The following is a 17,618-nucleotide window of genomic DNA, read 5'->3' on the forward strand; positions in this document are numbered from 1 at the left end:
TACGTTCATTACGCAAGGCTCACGAGAGGGGCGCAGGTTGCATCCGCGTAGACACAAAATTTTGCGCCCGCCCAGCGTGGGGCTCGAACCCACGACCCTGAGATTAAGAGTCTCATGCTCGACCGACTGAGCTAGCCGGGCCCCACACAACGTGATACGAGCCATACAGTACTTATGGGACCTGCGACCATCTATGGAAGGTCCTTTTCACTACAGCTTATTTCCTGCTGCCACAAATGAGCTACAATCCTATTCAATGAACAATTGTAACAGATGCCTGTGGCGTAGCTCTTGGGTCCTGAATCAGACGCAGTAGTTCCAACAAAAACTCTCCTGATCGGCACTTTGCCGAAAATTTCGCTACAGAACCCCCTGTCTTGCTTGTGCTTCAGGTAGACGCCGGTTTGCAGCCAGGAAGCGGACAGCAGCAACTTTCAACTAGTTTTGTAGTACTCAAACAACACAGTGAAACAGCATGCATCTTTTGCAGAACTGGAAAAAGTCGACCGTGACAGGATTCGAACCTGCAATCTTCGGATCCGAAGTCCGACGCCTTATCCATTAAGCCACACGGTCACTGGCGCAATGTGCTTCCCCACACACACCTCATTTTCGCCATTTGTACGCTTGCCGGAATGAATTTCCCATCTTTGACGCAATTCTCCAATTTCAGTACTAAAAATGCGAAGCTACTTCTTGCTGTGTCCCATCGCAAGTTACATTCAAGCCCTTATGACGCTGATCAAGCAAGAGGTTGCAAATCAGCTTCAATCGCTTACTGCCATCTCAGTCGGTTGCAGAGGGTACGTCACCCTATGTCATACAATGGCGACTTGCCGCTATTACCAAAGCGGCGGCGGCGCCGACGACGACGACGACAACCGCGAGCGTCTCTACCAGGGGTAGAAAATACATCACAAGGACTAAGTATTTCACGTCGGCATTCTCCAGAGACTGCCAAAAGCAGAAGTTTCTGGTGCCTACTTTAATAGCAGCATTCGCACTATTCATTTGCGAGAGCATTTCTTAAATACCGCACCCATTCATAATTCTTTTTATTCTTGGCCGCTTTTTTCGAAAGGGCAAAGGTAGAAGGGGCTGTTACAAAATTCATTTGCCTCCTGTGAGGATCGAACTCACAACCTCTGGTTTACTAGACCAGCGCTCTGCCACTGAGCTAAGGAGGCGCCGCCTAGCGCACTTTTCTGGTACTTTATTCTTATGGACTAGTGAATCGGAGCCCTTCAGCTGGAAACGCACCGCATTAGCGACCATTATTTGTATTTAGTTAGCACAGCTGCTGCTTTCCTACACATCTCACACGATATCGATGTACACCTAAAATTCCAAAACAACACATTTATTTCATTTCTGAGTTACTTTCAGTTTCGAAAACCATTCCTCTGATATTAATACGAAGCTAGGCATCGTCTTAACCCGTTACGTTCATTACGCAAGGCTCACGAGAGGGGCGCAGGTTGCATCCGCGTAGACACAAAATTTTGCGCCCGCCCAGCGTGGGGCTCGAACCCACGACCCTGAGATTAAGAGTCTCATGCTCGACCGACTGAGCTAGCCGGGCCCCACACAACGTGATACGAGCCATACAGTACTTATGGGACCTGCGACCATCTATGGAAGGTCCTTTTCACTACAGCTTATTTCCTGCTGCCACAAATGAGCTACAATCCTATTCAATGAACAATTGTAACAGATGCCTGTGGCGTAGCTCTTGGGTCCTGAATCAGACGCAGTAGTTCCAACAAAAACTCTCCTGATCGGCACTTTGCCGAAAATTTCGCTACAGAACCCCCTGTCTTGCTTGTGCTTCAGGTAGACGCCGGTTTGCAGCCAGGAAGCGGACAGCAGCAACTTTCAACTAGTTTTGTAGTACTCAAACAACACAGTGAAACAGCATGCATCTTTTGCAGAACTGGAAAAAGTCGACTGTGACAGGATTCGAACCTGCAATTTTCGGATCCGAAGTCCGACGCCTTATCCATTAGGCCACACGGTCACTGGCGCAATGTGCTTCCCCACACACACCTCATTTTCGCCATTTGTACGCTTGCCGGAATGAATTTCCCATCTTTGACGCAATTCTCCAATTTCAGTACTAAAAATGCGAAGCTACTTCTTGCTGTGTCCCATCGCAAGTTACATTCAAGCCCTTATGACGCTGATCAAGCAAGAGGTTGCAAATCAGCTTCAATCGCTTACTGCCATCTCAGTCGGTTGCAGAGGGTACGTCACCCTATGTCATACAATGGCGACTTGCCGCTATTACCAAAGCGGCGGCGGCGCCGACGACGACGACGACGACAACCGCGAGCGTCTCTACCAGGGGTAGAAAATACATCACAAGGACTAAGTATTTCACGTCGGCATTCTCCAGAGACTGCCAAAAGCAGAAGTTTCTGGTGCCTACTTTAATAGCAGCATTCGCACTATTCATTTGCGAGAGCATTTCTTAAATACCGCACCCATTCATAATTCTTTTTATTCTTGACCGCTTTTTTCGAAAGGGCAAAGGTAGAAGGGGCTGTTACAAAATTCATTTGCCTCCTGTGAGGATCGAACTCACAACCTCTGGTTTACTAGACCAGCGCTCTGCCACTGAGCTAAGGAGGCGCCGCCTAGCGCACTTTTCTGGTACTTTATTCTTATGGACTAGTGAATCGGAGCCCTTCAGCTGGAAACGCACCGCATTAGCGACCATTATTTGTATTTAGTTAGCACAGCTGCTGCTTTCCTACACATCTCACACGATATCGATGTACACCTAAAATTCCAAAACAACACATTTATTTCATTTCAGAGTTACTTTCAGTTTCGAAAACCATTCCTCTGATATTAATACGAAGCTAGGCATCGTCTTAACCCGTTACGTTCATTACGCAAGGCTCACGAGAGGGGCGCAGGTTGCATCCGCGTAGACACAAAATTTTGCGCCCGCGCAGCGTGGTTCTCGAACCCACGACCCTGAGATTAAGAGTCTCATGCTCGACCGACTGAGCTAGCCGGGCCCCACACAACGTGATACGAGCCATACAGTACTTATGGGACCTGCGACCATCTATGGAAGGTCCTTTTCACTACAGCTTATTTCCTGCTGCCACAAATGAGCTACAATCCTATTCAATGAACAATTGTAACAGATGCCTGTGGCGTAGCTCTTGGGTCCTGAATCAGACGCAGTAGTTCCAACAAAAACTCTCCTGATCGGCACTTTGCCGAAAATTTCGCTACAGAACCCCCTGTCTTGCTTGTGCTTCAGGTAGACGCCGGTTTGCAGCCAGGAAGCGGACAGCAGCAACTTTCAACTAGTTTTGTAGTACTCAAACAACACAGTGAAACAGCATGCATCTTTTGCAGAACTGGAAAAAGTCGACTGTGACAGGATTCGAACCTGCAATTTTCGGATCCGAAGTCCGACGCCTTATCCATTAGGCCACACGGTCACTGGCGCAATGTGCTTCCCCACACACACCTCATTTTCGCCATTTGTACGCTTGCCGGAATGAATTTCCCATCTTTGACGCAATTCTCCAATTTCAGTACTAAAAATGCGAAGCTACTTCTTGCTGTGTCCCATCGCAAGTTACATTCAAGCCCTTATGACGCTGATCAAGCAAGAGGTTGCAAATCAGCTTCAATCGCTTACTGCCATCTCAGTCGGTTGCAGAGGGTACGTCACCCTATGTCATACAATGGCGACTTGCCGCTATTACCAAAGCGGCGGCGGCGCCGACGACGACGACGACAACCGCGAGCGTCTCTACCAGGGGTAGAAAATACATCACAAGGACTAAGTATTTCACGTCGGCATTCTCCAGAGACTGCCAAAAGCAGAAGTTTCTGGTGCCTACTTTAATAGCAGCATTCGCACTATTCATTTGCGAGAGCATTTCTTAAATACCGCACCCATTCATAATTCTTTTTATTCTTGGCCGCTTTTTTCGAAAGGGCAAAGGTAGAAGGGGCTGTTACAAAATTCATTTGCCTCCTGTGAGGATCGAACTCACAACCTCTGGTTTACTAGACCAGCGCTCTGCCACTGAGCTAAGGAGGCGCCGCCTAGCGCACTTTTCTGGTACTTTATTCTTATGGACTAGTGAATCGGAGCCCTTCAGCTGGAAACGCACCGCATTAGCGACCATTATTTGTATTTAGTTAGCACAGCTGCTGCTTTCCTACACATCTCACACGATATCGATGTACACCTAAAATTCCAAAACAACACATTTATTTCATTTCAGAGTTACTTTCAGTTTCGAAAACCATTCCTCTGATATTAATACGAAGCTAGGCATCGTCTTAACCCGTTACGTTCATTACGCAAGGCTCACGAGAGGGGCGCAGGTTGCATCCGCGTAGACACAAAATTTTGCGCCCGCCCAGCGTGGTTCTCGAACCCACGACCCTGAGATTAAGAGTCTCATGCTCGACCGACTGAGCTAGCCAGGCCCCACACAACGTGATACGAGCCATACAGTACTTATGGGACCTGCGACCATCTATGGAAGGTCCTTTTCACTACAGCTTATTTCCTGCTGCCACAAATGAGCTACAATCCTATTCAATGAACAATTGTAACAGATGCCTGTGGCGTAGCTCTTGGGTCCTGAATCAGACGCAGTAGTTCCAACAAAAACTCTCCTGATCGGCACTTTGCCGAAAATTTCGCTACAGAACCCCCTGTCTTGCTTGTGCTTCAGGTAGACGCCGGTTTGCAGCCAGGAAGCGGACAGCAGCAACTTTCAACTAGTTTTGTAGTACTCAAACAACACAGTGAAACAGCATGCATCTTTTGCAGAACTGGAAAAAGTCGACCGTGACAGGATTCGAACCTGCAATCTTCGGATCCGAAGTCCGACGCCTTATCCATTAAGCCACACGGTCACTGGCGCAATGTGCTTCCCCACACACACCTCATTTTCGCCATTTGTACGCTTGCCGGAATGAATTTCCCATCTTTGACGCAATTCTCCAATTTCAGTACTAAAAATGCGAAGCTACTTCTTGCTGTGTCCCATCGCAAGTTACATTCAAGCCCTTATGACGCTGATCAAGCAAGAGGTTGCAAATCAGCTTCAATCGCTTACTGCCATCTCAGTCGGTTGCAGAGGGTACGTCACCCTATGTCATACAATGGCGACTTGCCGCTATTACCAAAGCGGCGGCGGCGCCGACGACGACGACGACGACAACCGCGAGCGTCTCTACCAGGGGTAGAAAATACATCACAAGGACTAAGTATTTCACGTCGGCATTCTCCAGAGACTGCCAAAAGCAGAAGTTTCTGGTGCCTACTTTAATAGCAGCATTCGCACTATTCATTTGCGAGAGCATTTCTTAAATACCGCACCCATTCATAATTCTTTTTATTCTTGGCCGCTTTTTTCGAAAGGGCAAAGGTAGAAGGGGCTGTTACAAAATTCATTTGCCTCCTGTGAGGATCGAACTCACAACCTCTGGTTTACTAGACCAGCGCTCTGCCACTGAGCTAAGGAGGCGCCGCCTAGCGCACTTTTCTGGTACTTTATTCTTATGGACTAGTGAATCGGAGCCCTTCAGCTGGAAACGCACCGCATTAGCGACCATTATTTGTATTTAGTTAGCACAGCTGCTGCTTTCCTACACATCTCACACGATATCGATGTACACCTAAAATTCCAAAACAAAACATTTATTTCATTTCAGAGTTACTTTCAGTTTCGAAAACCATTCCTCTGATATTAATACGAAGCTAGGCATCGTCTTAACCCGTTACGTTCATTACGCAAGGCTCACGAGAGGGGCGCAGGTTGCATCCGCGTAGACACAAAATTTTGCGCCCGCCCAGCGTGGGGCTCGAACCCACGACCCTGAGATTAAGAGTCTCATGCTCGACCGACTGAGCTAGCCGGGCCCCACACAACGTGATACGAGCCATACAGTACTTATGGGACCTGCGACCATCTATGGAAGGTCCTTTTCACTACAGCTTATTTCCTGCTGCCACAAATGAGCTACAATCCTATTCAATGAACAATTGTAACAGATGCCTGTGGCGTAGCTCTTGGGTCCTGAATCAGACGCAGTAGTTCCAACAAAAACTCTCCTGATCGGCACTTTGCCGAAAATTTCGCTACAGAACCCCCTGTCTTGCTTGTGCTTCAGGTAGACGCCGGTTTGCAGCCAGGAAGCGGACAGCAGCAACTTTCAACTAGTTTTGTAGTACTCAAACAACACAGTGAAACAGCATGCATCTTTTGCAGAACTGGAAAAAGTCGACCGTGACAGGATTCGAACCTGCAATCTTCGGATCCGAAGTCCGACGCCTTATCCATTAAGCCACACGGTCACTGGCGCAATGTGCTTCCCCACACACACCTCATTTTCGCCATTTGTACGCTTGCCGGAATGAATTTCCCATCTTTGACGCAATTCTCCAATTTCAGTACTAAAAATGCGAAGCTACTTCTTGCTGTGTCCCATCGCAAGTTACATTCAAGCCCTTATGACGCTGATCAAGCAAGAGGTTGCAAATCAGCTTCAATCGCTTACTGCCATCTCAGTCGGTTGCAGAGGGTACGTCACCCTATGTCATACAATGGCGACTTGCCGCTATTACCAAAGCGGCGGCGGCGCCGACGACGACGACGACAACCGCGAGCGTCTCTACCAGGGGTAGAAAATACATCACAAGGACTAAGTATTTCACGTCGGCATTCTCCAGAGACTGCCAAAAGCAGAAGTTTCTGGTGCCTACTTTAATAGCAGCATTCGCACTATTCATTTGCGAGAGCATTTCTTAAATACCGCACCCATTCATAATTCTTTTTATTCTTGACCGCTTTTTTCGAAAGGGCAAAGGTAGAAGGGGCTGTTACAAAATTCATTTGCCTCCTGTGAGGATCGAACTCACAACCTCTGGTTTACTAGACCAGCGCTCTGCCACTGAGCTAAGGAGGCGCCGCCTAGCGCACTTTTCTGGTACTTTATTCTTATGGACTAGTGAATCGGAGCCCTTCAGCTGGAAACGCACCGCATTAGCGACCATTATTTGTATTTAGTTAGCACAGCTGCTGCTTTCCTACACATCTCACACGATATCGATGTACACCTAAAATTCCAAAACAACACATTTATTTCATTTCAGAGTTACTTTCAGTTTCGAAAACCATTCCTCTGATATTAATACGAAGCTAGGCATCGTCTTAACCCGTTACGTTCATTACGCAAGGCTCACGAGAGGGGCGCAGGTTGCATCCGCGTAGACACAAAATTTTGCGCCCGCGCAGCGTGGTTCTCGAACCCACGACCCTGAGATTAAGAGTCTCATGCTCGACCGACTGAGCTAGCCGGGCCCCACACAACGTGATACGAGCCATACAGTACTTATGGGACCTGCGACCATCTATGGAAGGTCCTTTTCACTACAGCTTATTTCCTGCTGCCACAAATGAGCTACAATCCTATTCAATGAACAATTGTAACAGATGCCTGTGGCGTAGCTCTTGGGTCCTGAATCAGACGCAGTAGTTCCAACAAAAACTCTCCTGATCGGCACTTTGCCGAAAATTTCGCTACAGAACCCCCTGTCTTGCTTGTGCTTCAGGTAGACGCCGGTTTGCAGCCAGGAAGCGGACAGCAGCAACTTTCAACTAGTTTTGTAGTACTCAAACAACACAGTGAAACAGCATGCATCTTTTGCAGAACTGGAAAAAGTCGACTGTGACAGGATTCGAACCTGCAATTTTCGGATCCGAAGTCCGACGCCTTATCCATTAGGCCACACGGTCACTGGCGCAATGTGCTTCCCCACACACACCTCATTTTCGCCATTTGTACGCTTGCCGGAATGAATTTCCCATCTTTGACGCAATTCTCCAATTTCAGTACTAAAAATGCGAAGCTACTTCTTGCTGTGTCCCATCGCAAGTTACATTCAAGCCCTTATGACGCTGATCAAGCAAGAGGTTGCAAATCAGCTTCAATCGCTTACTGCCATCTCAGTCGGTTGCAGAGGGTACGTCACCCTATGTCATACAATGGCGACTTGCCGCTATTACCAAAGCGGCGGCGGCGCCGACGACGACGACGACAACCGCGAGCGTCTCTACCAGGGGTAGAAAATACATCACAAGGACTAAGTATTTCACGTCGGCATTCTCCAGAGACTGCCAAAAGCAGAAGTTTCTGGTGCCTACTTTAATAGCAGCATTCGCACTATTCATTTGCGAGAGCATTTCTTAAATACCGCACCCATTCATAATTCTTTTTATTCTTGACCGCTTTTTTCGAAAGGGCAAAGGTAGAAGGGGCTGTTACAAAATTCATTTGCCTCCTGTGAGGATCGAACTCACAACCTCTGGTTTACTAGACCAGCGCTCTGCCACTGAGCTAAGGAGGCGCCGCCTAGCGCACTTTTCTGGTACTTTATTCTTATGGACTAGTGAATCGGAGCCCTTCAGCTGGAAACGCACCGCATTAGCGACCATTATTTGTATTTAGTTAGCACAGCTGCTGCTTTCCTACACATCTCACACGATATCGATGTACACCTAAAATTCCAAAACAACACATTTATTTCATTTCAGAGTTACTTTCAGTTTCGAAAACCATTCCTCTGATATTAATACGAAGCTAGGCATCGTCTTAACCCGTTACGTTCATTACGCAAGGCTCACGAGAGGGGCGCAGGTTGCATCCGCGTAGACACAAAATTTTGCGCCCGCGCAGCGTGGTTCTCGAACCCACGACCCTGAGATTAAGAGTCTCATGCTCGACCGACTGAGCTAGCCGGGCCCCACACAACGTGATACGAGCCATACAGTACTTATGGGACCTGCGACCATCTATGGAAGGTCCTTTTCACTACAGCTTATTTCCTGCTGCCACAAATGAGCTACAATCCTATTCAATGAACAATTGTAACAGATGCCTGTGGCGTAGCTCTTGGGTCCTGAATCAGACGCAGTAGTTCCAACAAAAACTCTCCTGATCGGCACTTTGCCGAAAATTTCGCTACAGAACCCCCTGTCTTGCTTGTGCTTCAGGTAGACGCCGGTTTGCAGCCAGGAAGCGGACAGCAGCAACTTTCAACTAGTTTTGTAGTACTCAAACAACACAGTGAAACAGCATGCATCTTTTGCAGAACTGGAAAAAGTCGACCGTGACAGGATTCGAACCTGCAATCTTCGGATCCGAAGTCCGACGCCTTATCCATTAAGCCACACGGTCACTGGCGCAATGTGCTTCCCCACACACACCTCATTTTCGCCATTTGTACGCTTGCCGGAATGAATTTCCCATCTTTGACGCAATTCTCCAATTTCAGTACTAAAAATGCGAAGCTACTTCTTGCTGTGTCCCATCGCAAGTTACATTCAAGCCCTTATGACGCTGATCAAGCAAGAGGTTGCAAATCAGCTTCAATCGCTTACTGCCATCTCAGTCGGTTGCAGAGGGTACGTCACCCTATGTCATACAATGGCGACTTGCCGCTATTACCAAAGCGGCGGCGGCGCCGACGACGACGACGACGACAACCGCGAGCGTCTCTACCAGGGGTAGAAAATACATCACAAGGACTAAGTATTTCACGTCGGCATTCTCCAGAGACTGCCAAAAGCAGAAGTTTCTGGTGCCTACTTTAATAGCAGCATTCGCACTATTCATTTGCGAGAGCATTTCTTAAATACCGCACCCATTCATAATTCTTTTTATTCTTGGCCGCTTTTTTCGAAAGGGCAAAGGTAGAAGGGGCTGTTACAAAATTCATTTGCCTCCTGTGAGGATCGAACTCACAACCTCTGGTTTACTAGACCAGCGCTCTGCCACTGAGCTAAGGAGGCGCCGCCTAGCGCACTTTTCTGGTACTTTATTCTTATGGACTAGTGAATCGGAGCCCTTCAGCTGGAAACGCACCGCATTAGCGACCATTATTTGTATTTAGTTAGCACAGCTGCTGCTTTCCTACACATCTCACACGATATCGATGTACACCTAAAATTCCAAAACAACACATTTATTTCATTTCAGAGTTACTTTCAGTTTCGAAAACCATTCCTCTGATATTAATACGAAGCTAGGCATCGTCTTAACCCGTTACGTTCATTACGCAAGGCTCACGAGAGGGGCGCAGGTTGCATCCGCGTAGACACAAAATTTTGCGCCCGCCCAGCGTGGGGCTCGAACCCACGACCCTGAGATTAAGAGTCTCATGCTCGACCGACTGAGCTAGCCGGGCCCCACACAACGTGATACGAGCCATACAGTACTTATGGGACCTGCGACCATCTATGGAAGGTCCTTTTCACTACAGCTTATTTCCTGCTGCCACAAATGAGCTACAATCCTATTCAATGAACAATTGTAACAGATGCCTGTGGCGTAGCTCTTGGGTCCTGAATCAGACGCAGTAGTTCCAACAAAAACTCTCCTGATCGGCACTTTGCCGAAAATTTCGCTACAGAACCCCCTGTCTTGCTTGTGCTTCAGGTAGACGCCGGTTTGCAGCCAGGAAGCGGACAGCAGCAACTTTCAACTAGTTTTGTAGTACTCAAACAACACAGTGAAACAGCATGCATCTTTTGCAGAACTGGAAAAAGTCGACCGTGACAGGATTCGAACCTGCAATCTTCGGATCCGAAGTCCGACGCCTTATCCATTAAGCCACACGGTCACTGGCGCAATGTGCTTCCCCACACACACCTCATTTTCGCCATTTGTACGCTTGCCGGAATGAATTTCCCATCTTTGACGCAATTCTCCAATTTCAGTACTAAAAATGCGAAGCTACTTCTTGCTGTGTCCCATCGCAAGTTACATTCAAGCCCTTATGACGCTGATCAAGCAAGAGGTTGCAAATCAGCTTCAATCGCTTACTGCCATCTCAGTCGGTTGCAGAGGGTACGTCACCCTATGTCATACAATGGCGACTTGCCGCTATTACCAAAGCGGCGGCGGCGCCGACGACGACGACGACAACCGCGAGCGTCTCTACCAGGGGTAGAAAATACATCACAAGGACTAAGTATTTCACGTCGGCATTCTCCAGAGACTGCCAAAAGCAGAAGTTTCTGGTGCCTACTTTAATAGCAGCATTCGCACTATTCATTTGCGAGAGCATTTCTTAAATACCGCACCCATTCATAATTCTTTTTATTCTTGACCGCTTTTTTCGAAAGGGCAAAGGTAGAAGGGGCTGTTACAAAATTCATTTGCCTCCTGTGAGGATCGAACTCACAACCTCTGGTTTACTAGACCAGCGCTCTGCCACTGAGCTAAGGAGGCGCCGCCTAGCGCACTTTTCTGGTACTTTATTCTTATGGACTAGTGAATCGGAGCCCTTCAGCTGGAAACGCACCGCATTAGCGACCATTATTTGTATTTAGTTAGCACAGCTGCTGCTTTCCTACACATCTCACACGATATCGATGTACACCTAAAATTCCAAAACAACACATTTATTTCATTTCAGAGTTACTTTCAGTTTCGAAAACCATTCCTCTGATATTAATACGAAGCTAGGCATCGTCTTAACCCGTTACGTTCATTACGCAAGGCTCACGAGAGGGGCGCAGGTTGCATCCGCGTAGACACAAAATTTTGCGCCCGCGCAGCGTGGTTCTCGAACCCACGACCCTGAGATTAAGAGTCTCATGCTCGACCGACTGAGCTAGCCGGGCCCCACACAACGTGATACGAGCCATACAGTACTTATGGGACCTGCGACCATCTATGGAAGGTCCTTTTCACTACAGCTTATTTCCTGCTGCCACAAATGAGCTACAATCCTATTCAATGAACAATTGTAACAGATGCCTGTGGCGTAGCTCTTGGGTCCTGAATCAGACGCAGTAGTTCCAACAAAAACTCTCCTGATCGGCACTTTGCCGAAAATTTCGCTACAGAACCCCCTGTCTTGCTTGTGCTTCAGGTAGACGCCGGTTTGCAGCCAGGAAGCGGACAGCAGCAACTTTCAACTAGTTTTGTAGTACTCAAACAACACAGTGAAACAGCATGCATCTTTTGCAGAACTGGAAAAAGTCGACTGTGACAGGATTCGAACCTGCAATTTTCGGATCCGAAGTCCGACGCCTTATCCATTAGGCCACACGGTCACTGGCGCAATGTGCTTCCCCACACACACCTCATTTTCGCCATTTGTACGCTTGCCGGAATGAATTTCCCATCTTTGACGCAATTCTCCAATTTCAGTACTAAAAATGCGAAGCTACTTCTTGCTGTGTCCCATCGCAAGTTACATTCAAGCCCTTATGACGCTGATCAAGCAAGAGGTTGCAAATCAGCTTCAATCGCTTACTGCCATCTCAGTCGGTTGCAGAGGGTACGTCACCCTATGTCATACAATGGCGACTTGCCGCTATTACCAAAGCGGCGGCGGCGCCGACGACGACGACGACGACAACCGCGAGCGTCTCTACCAGGGGTAGAAAATACATCACAAGGACTAAGTATTTCACGTCGGCATTCTCCAGAGACTGCCAAAAGCAGAAGTTTCTGGTGCCTACTTTAATAGCAGCATTCGCACTATTCATTTGCGAGAGCATTTCTTAAATACCGCACCCATTCATAATTCTTTTTATTCTTGACCGCTTTTTTCGAAAGGGCAAAGGTAGAAGGGGCTGTTACAAAATTCATTTGCCTCCTGTGAGGATCGAACTCACAACCTCTGGTTTACTAGACCAGCGCTCTGCCACTGAGCTAAGGAGGCGCCGCCTAGCGCACTTTTCTGGTACTTTATTCTTATGGACTAGTGAATCGGAGCCCTTCAGCTGGAAACGCACCGCATTAGCGACCATTATTTGTATTTAGTTAGCACAGCTGCTGCTTTCCTACACATCTCACACGATATCGATGTACACCTAAAATTCCAAAACAACACATTTATTTCATTTCAGAGTTACTTTCAGTTTCGAAAACCATTCCTCTGATATTAATACGAAGCTAGGCATCGTCTTAACCCGTTACGTTCATTACGCAAGGCTCACGAGAGGGGCGCAGGTTGCATCCGCGTAGACACAAAATTTTGCGCCCGCGCAGCGTGGTTCTCGAACCCACGACCCTGAGATTAAGAGTCTCATGCTCGACCGACTGAGCTAGCCGGGCCCCACACAACGTGATACGAGCCATACAGTACTTATGGGACCTGCGACCATCTATGGAAGGTCCTTTTCACTACAGCTTATTTCCTGCTGCCACAAATGAGCTACAATCCTATTCAATGAACAATTGTAACAGATGCCTGTGGCGTAGCTCTTGGGTCCTGAATCAGACGCAGTAGTTCCAACAAAAACTCTCCTGATCGGCACTTTGCCGAAAATTTCGCTACAGAACCCCCTGTCTTGCTTGTGCTTCAGGTAGACGCCGGTTTGCAGCCAGGAAGCGGACAGCAGCAACTTTCAACTAGTTTTGTAGTACTCAAACAACACAGTGAAACAGCATGCATCTTTTGCAGAACTGGAAAAAGTCGACTGTGACAGGATTCGAACCTGCAATTTTCGGATCCGAAGTCCGACGCCTTATCCATTAGGCCACACGGTCACTGGCGCAATGTGCTTCCCCACACACACCTCATTTTCGCCATTTGTACGCTTGCCGGAATGAATTTCCCATCTTTGACGCAATTCTCCAATTTCAGTACTAAAAATGCGAAGCTACTTCTTGCTGTGTCCCATCGCAAGTTACATTCAAGCCCTTATGACGCTGATCAAGCAAGAGGTTGCAAATCAGCTTCAATCGCTTACTGCCATCTCAGTCGGTTGCAGAGGGTACGTCACCCTATGTCATACAATGGCGACTTGCCGCTATTACCAAAGCGGCGGCGGCGCCGACGACGACGACGACAACCGCGAGCGTCTCTACCAGGGGTAGAAAATACATCACAAGGACTAAGTATTTCACGTCGGCATTCTCCAGAGACTGCCAAAAGCAGAAGTTTCTGGTGCCTACTTTAATAGCAGCATTCGCACTATTCATTTGCGAGAGCATTTCTTAAATACCGCACCCATTCATAATTCTTTTTATTCTTGACCGCTTTTTTCGAAAGGGCAAAGGTAGAAGGGGCTGTTACAAAATTCATTTGCCTCCTGTGAGGATCGAACTCACAACCTCTGGTTTACTAGACCAGCGCTCTGCCACTGAGCTAAGGAGGCGCCGCCTAGCGCACTTTTCTGGTACTTTATTCTTATGGACTAGTGAATCGGAGCCCTTCAGCTGGAAACGCACCGCATTAGCGACCATTATTTGTATTTAGTTAGCACAGCTGCTGCTTTCCTACACATCTCACACGATATCGATGTACACCTAAAATTCCAAAACAACACATTTATTTCATTTCAGAGTTACTTTCAGTTTCGAAAACCATTCCTCTGATATTAATACGAAGCTAGGCATCGTCTTAACCCGTTACGTTCATTACGCAAGGCTCACGAGAGGGGCGCAGGTTGCATCCGCGTAGACACAAAATTTTGCGCCCGCGCAGCGTGGTTCTCGAACCCACGACCCTGAGATTAAGAGTCTCATGCTCGACCGACTGAGCTAGCCGGGCCCCACACAACGTGATACGAGCCATACAGTACTTATGGGACCTGCGACCATCTATGGAAGGTCCTTTTCACTACAGCTTATTTCCTGCTGCCACAAATGAGCTACAATCCTATTCAATGAACAATTGTAACAGATGCCTGTGGCGTAGCTCTTGGGTCCTGAATCAGACGCAGTAGTTCCAACAAAAACTCTCCTGATCGGCACTTTGCCGAAAATTTCGCTACAGAACCCCCTGTCTTGCTTGTGCTTCAGGTAGACGCCGGTTTGCAGCCAGGAAGCGGACAGCAGCAACTTTCAACTAGTTTTGTAGTACTCAAACAACACAGTGAAACAGCATGCATCTTTTGCAGAACTGGAAAAAGTCGACCGTGACAGGATTCGAACCTGCAATCTTCGGATCCGAAGTCCGACGCCTTATCCATTAAGCCACACGGTCACTGGCGCAATGTGCTTCCCCACACACACCTCATTTTCGCCATTTGTACGCTTGCCGGAATGAATTTCCCATCTTTGACGCAATTCTCCAATTTCAGTACTAAAAATGCGAAGCTACTTCTTGCTGTGTCCCATCGCAAGTTACATTCAAGCCCTTATGACGCTGATCAAGCAAGAGGTTGCAAATCAGCTTCAATCGCTTACTGCCATCTCAGTCGGTTGCAGAGGGTACGTCACCCTATGTCATACAATGGCGACTTGCCGCTATTACCAAAGCGGCGGCGGCGCCGACGACGACGACGACGACAACCGCGAGCGTCTCTACCAGGGGTAGAAAATACATCACAAGGACTAAGTATTTCACGTCGGCATTCTCCAGAGACTGCCAAAAGCAGAAGTTTCTGGTGCCTACTTTAATAGCAGCATTCGCACTATTCATTTGCGAGAGCATTTCTTAAATACCGCACCCATTCATAATTCTTTTTATTCTTGGCCGCTTTTTTCGAAAGGGCAAAGGTAGAAGGGGCTGTTACAAAATTCATTTGCCTCCTGTGAGGATCGAACTCACAACCTCTGGTTTACTAGACCAGCGCTCTGCCACTGAGCTAAGGAGGCGCCGCCTAGCGCACTTTTCTGGTACTTTATTCTTATGGACTAGTGAATCGGAGCCCTTCAGCTGGAAACGCACCGCATTAGCGACCATTATTTGTATTTAGTTAGCACAGCTGCTGCTTTCCTACACATCTCACACGATATCGATGTACACCTAAAATTCCAAAACAACACATTTATTTCATTTCTGAGTTACTTTCAGTTTCGAAAACCATTCCTCTGATATTAATACGAAGCTAGGCATCGTCTTAACCCGTTACGTTCATTACGCAAGGCTCACGAGAGGGGCGCAGGTTGCATCCGCGTAGACACAAAATTTTGCGCCCGCCCAGCGTGGGGCTCGAACCCACGACCCTGAGATTAAGAGTCTCATGCTCGACCGACTGAGCTAGCCGGGCCCCACACAACGTGATACGAGCCATACAGTACTTATGGGACCTGCGACCATCTATGGAAGGTCCTTTTCACTACAGCTTATTTCCTGCTGCCACAAATGAGCTACAATCCTATTCAATGAACAATTGTAACAGATGCCTGTGGCGTAGCTCTTGGGTCCTGAATCAGACGCAGTAGTTCCAACAAAAACTCTCCTGATCGGCACTTTGCCGAAAATTTCGCTACAGAACCCCCTGTCTTGCTTGTGCTTCAGGTAGACGCCGGTTTGCAGCCAGGAAGCGGACAGCAGCAACTTTCAACTAGTTTTGTAGTACTCAAACAACACAGTGAAACAGCATGCATCTTTTGCAGAACTGGAAAAAGTCGACCGTGACAGGATTCGAACCTGCAATCTTCGGATCCGAAGTCCCACGCCTTATCCATTAAGCCACACGGTCACTGGCGCAATGTGCTTCCCCACACACACCTCATTTTCGCCATTTGTACGCTTGCCGGAATGAATTTCCCATCTTTGACGCAATTCTCCAATTTCAGTACTAAAAATGCGAAGCTACTTCTTGCTGTGTCCCATCGCAAGTTACATTCAAGCCCTTATGACGCTGATCAAGCAAGAGGTTGCAAATCAGCTTCAATCGCTTACTGCCATCTCAGTCGGTTGCAGAGGGTACGTCACCCTATGTCATACAATGGCGACTTGCCGCTATTACCAAAGCGGCGGCGGCGCCGACGACGACGACGACAACCGCGAGCGTCTCTACCAGGGGTAGAAAATACATCACAAGGACTAAGTATTTCACGTCGGCATTCTCCAGAGACTGCCAAAAGCAGAAGTTTCTGGTGCCTACTTTAATAGCAGCATTCGCACTATTCATTTGCGAGAGCATTTCTTAAATACCGCACCCATTCATAATTCTTTTTATTCTTGGCCGCTTTTTTCGAAAGGGCAAAGGTAGAAGGGGCTGTTACAAAATTCATTTGCCTCCTGTGAGGATCGAACTCACAACCTCTGGTTTACTAGACCAGCGCTCTGCCACTGAGCTAAGGAGGCGCCGCCTAGCGCACTTTTCTGGTACTTTATTCTTATGGACTAGTGAATCGGAGCCCTTCAGCTGGAAACGCACCGCATTAGCGACCATTATTTGTATTTAGTTAGCACAGCTGCTGCTTTCCTACACATCTCACACGATATCGATGTACACCTAAAATTCCAAAACAACACATTTATTTCATTTCTGAGTTACTTTCAGTTTCGAAAACCATTCCTCTGATATTAATACGAAGCTAGGCATCGTCTTAACCCGTTACGTTCATTACGCAAGGCTCACGAGAGGGGCGCAGGTTGCATCCGCGTAGACACAAAATTTTGCGCCCGCCCAGCGTGGGGCCCGAACCCACGACCCTGAGATTAAGAGTCTCATGCTCGACCGACTGAGCTAGCCGGGCCCCACACAACGTGATACGAGCCATACAGTACTTATGGGACCTGCGACCATCTATGGAAGGTCCTTTTCACTACAGCTTATTTCCTGCTGCCACAAATGAGCTACAATCCTATTCAATGAACAATTGTAACAGATGCCTGTGGCGTAGCTCTTGGGTCCTGAATCAGACGC

General features: G+C 47.8%; 37 non-coding genes across 37 annotated transcripts; all 37 read right to left on the reverse strand.

Annotated features, from left to right (window-relative positions):
• Positions 1-68: 68 nt before the first annotated feature.
• Positions 69-141, reverse strand: Trnak-cuu (transfer RNA lysine (anticodon CUU)). The gene has a single exon. It is a non-coding gene; the product is annotated as a tRNA-Lys (tRNA).
• Positions 142-503: 362 nt separating this feature from the next.
• Trnar-ucg (transfer RNA arginine (anticodon UCG)) lies at positions 504-576 on the reverse strand. The gene has a single exon. It is a non-coding gene; the product is annotated as a tRNA-Arg (tRNA).
• A 539-nt stretch (positions 577-1,115) lies between these two features.
• Positions 1,116-1,187, reverse strand: Trnat-agu (transfer RNA threonine (anticodon AGU)). Its single transcript has one exon. It is a non-coding gene; the product is annotated as a tRNA-Thr (tRNA).
• A 322-nt stretch (positions 1,188-1,509) lies between these two features.
• On the reverse strand, positions 1,510-1,582 carry Trnak-cuu (transfer RNA lysine (anticodon CUU)). Its single transcript has one exon. It is a non-coding gene; the product is annotated as a tRNA-Lys (tRNA).
• Positions 1,583-1,944: 362 nt separating this feature from the next.
• On the reverse strand, positions 1,945-2,017 carry Trnar-ucg (transfer RNA arginine (anticodon UCG)). Its single transcript has one exon. It is a non-coding gene; the product is annotated as a tRNA-Arg (tRNA).
• Positions 2,018-2,559: 542 nt separating this feature from the next.
• Positions 2,560-2,631, reverse strand: Trnat-agu (transfer RNA threonine (anticodon AGU)). Its single transcript has one exon. It is a non-coding gene; the product is annotated as a tRNA-Thr (tRNA).
• Positions 2,632-2,953: 322 nt separating this feature from the next.
• On the reverse strand, positions 2,954-3,026 carry Trnak-cuu (transfer RNA lysine (anticodon CUU)). Its single transcript has one exon. It is a non-coding gene; the product is annotated as a tRNA-Lys (tRNA).
• A 362-nt stretch (positions 3,027-3,388) lies between these two features.
• Positions 3,389-3,461, reverse strand: Trnar-ucg (transfer RNA arginine (anticodon UCG)). The gene has a single exon. It is a non-coding gene; the product is annotated as a tRNA-Arg (tRNA).
• Positions 3,462-4,000: 539 nt separating this feature from the next.
• Trnat-agu (transfer RNA threonine (anticodon AGU)) lies at positions 4,001-4,072 on the reverse strand. Its single transcript has one exon. It is a non-coding gene; the product is annotated as a tRNA-Thr (tRNA).
• Positions 4,073-4,394: 322 nt separating this feature from the next.
• Trnak-cuu (transfer RNA lysine (anticodon CUU)) lies at positions 4,395-4,467 on the reverse strand. The gene has a single exon. It is a non-coding gene; the product is annotated as a tRNA-Lys (tRNA).
• Positions 4,468-4,829: 362 nt separating this feature from the next.
• On the reverse strand, positions 4,830-4,902 carry Trnar-ucg (transfer RNA arginine (anticodon UCG)). The gene has a single exon. It is a non-coding gene; the product is annotated as a tRNA-Arg (tRNA).
• A 542-nt stretch (positions 4,903-5,444) lies between these two features.
• Positions 5,445-5,516, reverse strand: Trnat-agu (transfer RNA threonine (anticodon AGU)). Its single transcript has one exon. It is a non-coding gene; the product is annotated as a tRNA-Thr (tRNA).
• A 322-nt stretch (positions 5,517-5,838) lies between these two features.
• On the reverse strand, positions 5,839-5,911 carry Trnak-cuu (transfer RNA lysine (anticodon CUU)). The gene has a single exon. It is a non-coding gene; the product is annotated as a tRNA-Lys (tRNA).
• A 362-nt stretch (positions 5,912-6,273) lies between these two features.
• On the reverse strand, positions 6,274-6,346 carry Trnar-ucg (transfer RNA arginine (anticodon UCG)). The gene has a single exon. It is a non-coding gene; the product is annotated as a tRNA-Arg (tRNA).
• A 539-nt stretch (positions 6,347-6,885) lies between these two features.
• Trnat-agu (transfer RNA threonine (anticodon AGU)) lies at positions 6,886-6,957 on the reverse strand. The gene has a single exon. It is a non-coding gene; the product is annotated as a tRNA-Thr (tRNA).
• A 322-nt stretch (positions 6,958-7,279) lies between these two features.
• Positions 7,280-7,352, reverse strand: Trnak-cuu (transfer RNA lysine (anticodon CUU)). The gene has a single exon. It is a non-coding gene; the product is annotated as a tRNA-Lys (tRNA).
• Positions 7,353-7,714: 362 nt separating this feature from the next.
• Trnar-ucg (transfer RNA arginine (anticodon UCG)) lies at positions 7,715-7,787 on the reverse strand. Its single transcript has one exon. It is a non-coding gene; the product is annotated as a tRNA-Arg (tRNA).
• A 539-nt stretch (positions 7,788-8,326) lies between these two features.
• On the reverse strand, positions 8,327-8,398 carry Trnat-agu (transfer RNA threonine (anticodon AGU)). Its single transcript has one exon. It is a non-coding gene; the product is annotated as a tRNA-Thr (tRNA).
• Positions 8,399-8,720: 322 nt separating this feature from the next.
• Trnak-cuu (transfer RNA lysine (anticodon CUU)) lies at positions 8,721-8,793 on the reverse strand. Its single transcript has one exon. It is a non-coding gene; the product is annotated as a tRNA-Lys (tRNA).
• Positions 8,794-9,155: 362 nt separating this feature from the next.
• Trnar-ucg (transfer RNA arginine (anticodon UCG)) lies at positions 9,156-9,228 on the reverse strand. The gene has a single exon. It is a non-coding gene; the product is annotated as a tRNA-Arg (tRNA).
• Positions 9,229-9,770: 542 nt separating this feature from the next.
• Trnat-agu (transfer RNA threonine (anticodon AGU)) lies at positions 9,771-9,842 on the reverse strand. The gene has a single exon. It is a non-coding gene; the product is annotated as a tRNA-Thr (tRNA).
• A 322-nt stretch (positions 9,843-10,164) lies between these two features.
• Positions 10,165-10,237, reverse strand: Trnak-cuu (transfer RNA lysine (anticodon CUU)). Its single transcript has one exon. It is a non-coding gene; the product is annotated as a tRNA-Lys (tRNA).
• Positions 10,238-10,599: 362 nt separating this feature from the next.
• Positions 10,600-10,672, reverse strand: Trnar-ucg (transfer RNA arginine (anticodon UCG)). Its single transcript has one exon. It is a non-coding gene; the product is annotated as a tRNA-Arg (tRNA).
• Positions 10,673-11,211: 539 nt separating this feature from the next.
• Trnat-agu (transfer RNA threonine (anticodon AGU)) lies at positions 11,212-11,283 on the reverse strand. Its single transcript has one exon. It is a non-coding gene; the product is annotated as a tRNA-Thr (tRNA).
• A 322-nt stretch (positions 11,284-11,605) lies between these two features.
• On the reverse strand, positions 11,606-11,678 carry Trnak-cuu (transfer RNA lysine (anticodon CUU)). Its single transcript has one exon. It is a non-coding gene; the product is annotated as a tRNA-Lys (tRNA).
• Positions 11,679-12,040: 362 nt separating this feature from the next.
• On the reverse strand, positions 12,041-12,113 carry Trnar-ucg (transfer RNA arginine (anticodon UCG)). The gene has a single exon. It is a non-coding gene; the product is annotated as a tRNA-Arg (tRNA).
• Positions 12,114-12,655: 542 nt separating this feature from the next.
• Positions 12,656-12,727, reverse strand: Trnat-agu (transfer RNA threonine (anticodon AGU)). The gene has a single exon. It is a non-coding gene; the product is annotated as a tRNA-Thr (tRNA).
• Positions 12,728-13,049: 322 nt separating this feature from the next.
• On the reverse strand, positions 13,050-13,122 carry Trnak-cuu (transfer RNA lysine (anticodon CUU)). The gene has a single exon. It is a non-coding gene; the product is annotated as a tRNA-Lys (tRNA).
• Positions 13,123-13,484: 362 nt separating this feature from the next.
• Trnar-ucg (transfer RNA arginine (anticodon UCG)) lies at positions 13,485-13,557 on the reverse strand. Its single transcript has one exon. It is a non-coding gene; the product is annotated as a tRNA-Arg (tRNA).
• A 539-nt stretch (positions 13,558-14,096) lies between these two features.
• On the reverse strand, positions 14,097-14,168 carry Trnat-agu (transfer RNA threonine (anticodon AGU)). The gene has a single exon. It is a non-coding gene; the product is annotated as a tRNA-Thr (tRNA).
• A 322-nt stretch (positions 14,169-14,490) lies between these two features.
• Trnak-cuu (transfer RNA lysine (anticodon CUU)) lies at positions 14,491-14,563 on the reverse strand. Its single transcript has one exon. It is a non-coding gene; the product is annotated as a tRNA-Lys (tRNA).
• A 362-nt stretch (positions 14,564-14,925) lies between these two features.
• Positions 14,926-14,998, reverse strand: Trnar-ucg (transfer RNA arginine (anticodon UCG)). The gene has a single exon. It is a non-coding gene; the product is annotated as a tRNA-Arg (tRNA).
• A 542-nt stretch (positions 14,999-15,540) lies between these two features.
• On the reverse strand, positions 15,541-15,612 carry Trnat-agu (transfer RNA threonine (anticodon AGU)). Its single transcript has one exon. It is a non-coding gene; the product is annotated as a tRNA-Thr (tRNA).
• A 322-nt stretch (positions 15,613-15,934) lies between these two features.
• On the reverse strand, positions 15,935-16,007 carry Trnak-cuu (transfer RNA lysine (anticodon CUU)). Its single transcript has one exon. It is a non-coding gene; the product is annotated as a tRNA-Lys (tRNA).
• A 362-nt stretch (positions 16,008-16,369) lies between these two features.
• On the reverse strand, positions 16,370-16,442 carry Trnar-ucg (transfer RNA arginine (anticodon UCG)). The gene has a single exon. It is a non-coding gene; the product is annotated as a tRNA-Arg (tRNA).
• A 539-nt stretch (positions 16,443-16,981) lies between these two features.
• Positions 16,982-17,053, reverse strand: Trnat-agu (transfer RNA threonine (anticodon AGU)). The gene has a single exon. It is a non-coding gene; the product is annotated as a tRNA-Thr (tRNA).
• A 322-nt stretch (positions 17,054-17,375) lies between these two features.
• On the reverse strand, positions 17,376-17,448 carry Trnak-cuu (transfer RNA lysine (anticodon CUU)). Its single transcript has one exon. It is a non-coding gene; the product is annotated as a tRNA-Lys (tRNA).
• Positions 17,449-17,618: the final 170 nt, after the last annotated feature.

This window comes from Schistocerca serialis, chromosome 7 (assembly GCF_023864345.2).
Source record: "Schistocerca serialis cubense isolate TAMUIC-IGC-003099 chromosome 7, iqSchSeri2.2, whole genome shotgun sequence".
NCBI classification, from domain to species: domain Eukaryota; kingdom Metazoa; phylum Arthropoda; class Insecta; order Orthoptera; family Acrididae; genus Schistocerca; species Schistocerca serialis.